This window comes from Hipposideros armiger, unplaced genomic scaffold (genome assembly GCF_001890085.2).
Source record: "Hipposideros armiger isolate ML-2016 unplaced genomic scaffold, ASM189008v1 scaffold_54, whole genome shotgun sequence".
NCBI lineage: Eukaryota > Metazoa > Chordata > Mammalia > Chiroptera > Hipposideridae > Hipposideros > Hipposideros armiger.
Window position 1 is genome coordinate 296,137 of NW_017731404.1, and position 6,949 is coordinate 303,085.

Below are 6,949 nucleotides of genomic sequence, written 5' to 3' on the forward strand. Positions count from 1 at the left end.
ATCACATCTATGCCAGGGTGCCAGCCCGGGGAGGCGGCATGAAACACAATTAACTTTCGTCTGACTTAATGGGAGTTTATGTTGCTGTTTTTCATAATCATAATATCTCAAGGCATATAAACAGTTTTTCTCTAGTGTAATTGCATTTCTACCAACAAGACAGCTTGGGTTTAACTAGAAACTTAGGCGGAATTAAGCACAAGAGTGTGTATTATATGCATGATGCTGGAATTTTGTTATAAAACCCATGCACAGCTGTCCCCACTCAGAAGCTGAGAACTTTGAGCCCAAGCCCTTGGGCAAGACCCCACAGCTCCTCTTCTGCAATCAGGTTTCAGCCCAATTTCGTGAGCCATTAAAGCCACCTATGTTCCAGTTCTGTGCCCTTGTGCTCCAGAGCCTTCCAAACACATCCCTGGCTCCATATTCCCCACTTTTAATGTTTCTCCTTTACACATTGATTTGTCTGAGGCCCATTGAAAGCTTAACTTTTACAACCCTGATATAATCCCTTCTGCTCCAAGCTCCAACCCAGGCTAAGCCAGAAAGTGCTCGGACAAAACCAGTTCAGATTGTGTTTCAGCCTCTTGATGGAGAGATAAACACGGCAACAGCAATTCATTTTCTCACTGGGTTTAAGTCAAGCATTCTCCACAAAATGCCTTTGATAAAGATACAGAAGGAAGAAAGGTAGCTTATACTCATTAAGAGAAAAGCCCCCTCCAGGTTAAACCAACAAGGAGGTGAGGAGTTGGGAGTGGCGTGAGGGGTCTGAAAGACCCGGCTATCCAGGCAGGATGACCCCAGTGACAGATGCCATTAGGGAGACAAAGGACACCAGAAGAGAAAGGCTGTCCCAGACTGTGTGGTTGGAGATGGGCAGGGGCTGGAGACTCAGGAGGCCAGGCAGGTCCTGAGAATTCTGCTGAGGTCCCTCCCAGGCCTGGCTCAGTCGTGGCTGAGTGATTTCCCAGGCTGGGGGACATCTGAGCCCCTGAAGCCCCTTGAGTCTCCCAGGCAGACACTGAGCTCCTGAATGGGGCCAGGAGTTTCCACCTGCCTGAAAGGAACCTGGAAAACTTAGGCTGAGCCTTTGAACCCAGAGGACCATGGAGTTTGCTATGAGTTATGGGAAAGAAATGTGGTCTAAGGGTGCTTTGCAGACCCTCCCACCCGGTGAGTGGGCTGCTGAGTTAAGGCCTGACCTGAAACCCGACCCACAGCACCTGCCCACAGTGAACACACACATGCGAGCACATGTACACGTACACACACACACACACACACACACAGGCACTCACAAATGAGATCTGGTCCCTCCTCCCTAACAAAGGATAAGGCGCAAAACAGAGACATCGCCATGTTTGGTCTTTGAACAGCAACCGTGGGAAGTAACCAAGTGCCACCAGCTCAGCCCAGCCCAGGGTCCCCGCTTCTATTGTGAGTCTATTGGCCCTGCCTCCATCATTGTGTGTCCTTGATAGGGAGAAAGGGATGGAACAGAAAACTGGACGAGACCCAGTCTGGGGAAGTGAGGCTTCAGGACTCCAGGCCTGAAGGAAAGCAGTATGGGGCCACACAGTGGTTTGCAAAGCCTTTACACTTGCATAAACACACATACCCAGGTTTGCCAGATTTAGAACATAAAATTGTATTTCGGATAAATAAAAAAATATTTTTCTAAGGGTAAGTATGTACCAAATATTCCATGGGATTCAGTTGCACTAAAACATTATTGGTTGTTAATCTGAAATTCAAATTGAACTGGGATTCCTATGTTTTATCGGGCAACCCTTACACGAGCACACGTACACACTTTTCCACCATCGAAATCTAACGTAAGAGCCAGTGAAAAGTCAGGCCCTACCCCTAGGCCTCCCTGCCCCAGCCCCCCAGGTCCCTAAGGCACCTCCAGGTGGCCTCAGTTAGGAAAATCACGGGGGTAGTGAAAGGGTTTGTGTCCCGAAGCCAGGTACAGCTTCCCCAGGGTCCAAACCCCACCTGCCAACCTTGTGACCTTGAACAAGACCCTTGACTTCTCTGAGCATCAGTTTGCTCACAAGATTCAGCTTATGGTTGAATCTGGGTATTTGCACGTCTGTGTGTGTCGGGACACCTGCCCTCTCACCCCTCCATCTGTCCCCTGCCTCTCTCCCACAGTGTGGGTCCCCCTCCTTTGGGGCAGAGAAGGGGGCTGCTCTGGAGCAGGTTCTCTGGGGGGACAGAGAAGCAGGTAAGGTGGGGCTTTCCCTGGAGGACTCCCGGCGTCTCTCCCTGGATTTGTTCATCTTGTAATTAATAGTGATGGGGATTCCTTACTGCAACTCGACCTGCCATTACAGAACCACTAGAGGGTTCTAATTAAATTAAAGCTGTTCATTAAACACAGAAAGCGGGTAGGGAGGAGAGACTGGAAGACCCCCTGGCCTTGTTGTGTGTCCTTTTTTGTCATAAAGGAGAGAAAGCTCATCAAAATAGCCTGTCCGGGTGTGTAACTCAGCGTTCTAATAAGCAGCTACCAGGGCAATGGTGGCGGGCTTGGCTGGTGGCTCTACCTCCCTCAGGCCAAGTTTATGTACACACAGCAGATGAGGGCTGGGTATGAACCATAACTTCGCACACCTCGGCCTTGCTTGAGACTTGGGTAAATACTAGAATCATTTTATGAGCACCTCTCATGTGTGTGTGTGAGGTGATTGGCGGAGCCACCCCCCAGGGACCGAGAGCCATTACCCAAGAAGTGTTTGGCCAGGTGGAAGCCAGATGTGTTAGAGGAATTTAAAGACAACATCACGTCAGTTATCTGTCACACATGGTGCTCCTGTGTCACCTACAGGAACTGATCTGGAAGGGGGACGCTGTGTGTATCTGTTACCCAGGCGAAGTAGGTCTCTTGGACAGAAGTTTCTGGACTGGAAACTCAGGTCTTAACCATCAAAGTATCTAGTAAATGCCAGGCCCCAATAAACAGTGGCTGTTTGGATCCAGTCCTTTAGAATACTGAGTTAATTCAGCATTTCCAAAAGTGGGTGGCCTGAGTGGCCCTTGAATACACAAGATAATTTTGCACGCCATGCCCATACATGTTATTTATTCTTAAGGTATGTATTTATTTTAATGTATATTAGAAAAAAAATAGAAAACATAGGCACATGAGTGCCATGATTTCACAGCCGTAATTGCATGGGTGGAGGTTTAATTTGTAAAAGTGAGTCCATTTAAACAAGAATGTTAAATAGTGCTACAGATGGTGAACTGAGATGGCTCAGAACAGTCGTGAGGGGGTGTGCGAATGGGCGACGCTTGGAAAACGCTGAGTTACTGGCAGGCGGGGTGGTTTGGGACCTGGAGTGCAAGAACCATCATTGTGGTTGGAGGGGGCCCTCCCCAGCCCATTAGAGTCACAGAGAGGTGTCGGGGTGACCTCACCCCTGGCCCAGCATAGAGGGAAGGTTTGGTCATGGAAAGAGACTGGGTCTGTTTTTCTCCTCACATCTCCAGGCTGATGTTGGAAGAAACAAGTTTAAGTTGGCTGGCCTGGCTTCACTTAAAACACTTAACACTGGCTCCTTTTGCCCTTCATGGCGACATCTTTCAGATTCTTACCTCCCCTCTGAGCTGTCCATCTGCAACAGAGCTGGGCTTCAGAAGGCGTTTAGCTCATATGTTTTTGTATCAGGGATGCTGGTTTACAGAGCCTCTTCATTATGGCTGTTTTAATGAAGCAGGTTACTGTCCCCAAGGGGAGGCTTAACACGTAGAGCGGCTTATCTGTAGACACCACTGTCGTTTAAAAGGATTGTTAAAATTTCCCTATAATATTGAGTCAACATACATCTTTTGACTGGCTTATTTGGGCAAGGAAGAGTGCATCTAACAAGTGTGCAAGGAAGCGCCCAACAGCTAATTGCCTCTGAAATTAGTAGGATGGAAACATAAGTAGCCAAGGCCCTGATTTGATGCCCAGTAAAAATAAGAAATGGTTCCGCAGGCTGCTCGCTTTTTGCCAACACAGCGTTGGGAGCTGCTGACTCCAGCAGGCAAATTATTCACCAGGTGGCAGCTCCTGCTGCATTCAGGGAGAAGGGTCTGTCCGGTCAACGGGCAACAAGCTTTTGTTCTTTGAACTTCTAAGGCAGTCAGTCCCTGGAGACTCAGACAGGGGGAGCTCTCATTACCAACCGCTTCCTTGTTGCTTGTGAAGAGCAGGCAAAGGGTTGATTCTGCCTGGAGTGCCCTGGATGCATGTGTCCAATAAATATTTATTGAGCACCTACTATGTGCCCAGCACTGTACTTGACCGAGCCACTAAGGGGCTTTTAGTGGAGAGATAACATGGACTGAAATAACCCCTGGCTGCAGGGTGGTCCTGGGGAGTTGGAGGGGTAGAGTGGACTTGGCGAGGTGTTCTGGTGGTTGTCATGATTGCCACCTCCTCCAAGGAATAGCTAACATTCAGCTCGCTTGTCCTGAGCCCCACCCACCACAGCAGGTAAGGCGTGGTTCTAAGCCATCTATCTGTATGAACCACCTTATTTAATCCTGCTATGCACCAAGAGGTGCATAGCATTATTAATCCCATTTTATAGGCAAGGAAACTGAGTCACATAGAAGTTAAGCAATTTAACCCAGTGAGTTAGCACAGTCAGAGTTTGAACCATAGTTCCTTGAACTTCACAGTCTGTGTTCATCACTCTGCCATCTTGCCTCTCCTCCAAGGAGATGCAGTGGCTAAAACCTAAAATTTCATCTACTCCTAAAATTTCATCTACTTCTGAACCATTTGTCAAAAGACTCTCTTTTCCCCTTTGAATTGCCTGACCACCTCTGTTGAACGTCAGTTGAATATATAAGTACTTGTGGAGTCTGTCTTTTGCTCCACTGATCCATGCGTTTTTCCTTAAATCGTAACCACCCTATCTTGATTACTGTAGCTTTATAGTAAGTCTTGAATCAGATAGTATAAACCTCCAACTTTATTGTTTTGATATGTATTTGATTATTCTAGATCCTTTGTATTTCCATGTAAATCTTATAAAATGGTTCATCAATTTCTAAAATTGCCTCCTGGAATTTTGGTTGCGATTGCATTAAAGCTATAGATCAGTTGCAGGAGAACTGCCTCCTTAAGGATAATACTGAGTCTTTTAATCCAGGAACTTAGTATCTCCTTTCATTTATTTTGGTGTTTAATTTCTATCAACAGCGTTTTATACTTTTTACACTGCAGGTCTTGTATAAATATATACAATCTTGGGTAAATATACCCCTAAGTGTTTTAGTTTTTGATGCTATTGCAAATGGTATTTTAAAATTTCATTTCCCAATTTTTCATTGCTAGTATATAGAATTTAAATGGATGTTTTCTATTGATCATCTATCCTGGGATCTTTCCAACTGACTCTACTTCTTGTCAGTTATTCTGTTGATTCTTTAGGACAAGTGTCTCTTTTATCCAATCTTGGTTCCTTCCTTTTTCATAAATTTCCCCCATATCTATGGGCCCATTACAAAGGCATAATGTTTGATCTTATTCCACACAAATGTAATCGAACTGTGTTATCATTTTTCAACTTGATTTCATTCTTACACTCACTTTCACGCAACACCACGTCTTGAAGATGTTTCCCAGACAGTAATAAAGATCTACAAATCCACTGTACAGTATTCTGTAGTTTGGAGAAAACCGTATTTATTTAGCTGTTCTTCAGTTGAGGGCATTTGGATCAACTCCAGTTTTTTGTTATTACAGGCACTGCTGGAATGAACAGTCTCAGGCATACCTCCCTGCCCATAGGGCTAAGAATTTCCCCAGGACACACAAACTGTGACTCAGGGTGGACTAAGTGGGTCACGGGATACAGACACCTGACATTTTCAGAGATGATGGCCTCCCTCTGCCTGGAGCTCCTGATGAGACTCAGATCCTCAGGGCACCATATTGAGTCCAAGAGAGAGAGGACGGAGGAGTTGGCCCCGCTGGGGAGAGGAGGGATGTGTGTGGGCGTGTGCATGCACATTTGGGAACTAGGTGTGGATTTGCACCCAGGCATGATAGGGGGATTGTGGGGCCCTTGAGGAACTCTAAGAGGAGCCGACATCCTCCCGGCAGCCTCTCTCCCGCCCCTCCTTCTGCCGCCTCCCTCCTCCCCACACGCCTCAGGCCCTGCGGCTGGCTCTCCTCCACCCGCTGTGTCACTGCGGGTCCTCTCAGTCGGGGAGGAGGAAAGCAGCCTGATGGATGGGTCTGCCTTGGATGCTGCTCATTTGTGTTTTCCAAGCTGGGGGATGGAGCACTGCTGGGGTGGCAGCAGCCCCTGTGGAAATGTGGGGGTGGAGGCAAGGCTCCCTGGGGTTCCTCATAGTTCACAGGTTGCTTTTGGGGATGCACATATGAGGCTGCTCTCTTGAGACAGGGGTGCTGTTCCGGAGAGAGAGGGCTGCACCCATGACCCAGTGCCTCCTGCACACTTCACAGGTGTGATGGATGGAAAGGATTGGGGACATCACTCTCCCAGGAGCTGCATGTGAAGCCCTGGGCTGAAAACCCTTCTCTGGCTGTTTCGAGCCCCATGACCTTGACTGAGGCACCTCCCACCTCTCAGGCTCCCTCTCCTGCTCTGGAATGGGGAACCACAGTGGACATCCGTGATTTCTGTCTCTGTCCATCCCTGTCTACCTTTGATTTTTCACTGTAGACTCAGCCGCCCCTCACCCTGAGTCATTGTGTGGACTGGGTGGACGGTGACCCAGGTGTGGCCAAGAAGACCATCCATCCTCTTGGACACTTTAATTGGCTGTGGGATGGACATGTGACCCACAATGGGCCAATGAGAGCCTTCCCTGGGGTTTTTGCTGGATCTTTTAGGAAGAGACTCTTCCTGTATTGGGCTTGCTGGGCTGGTGGGACAGAAGCTGGCAGCTGCTAACAGTCATCTTGGTCACCCCA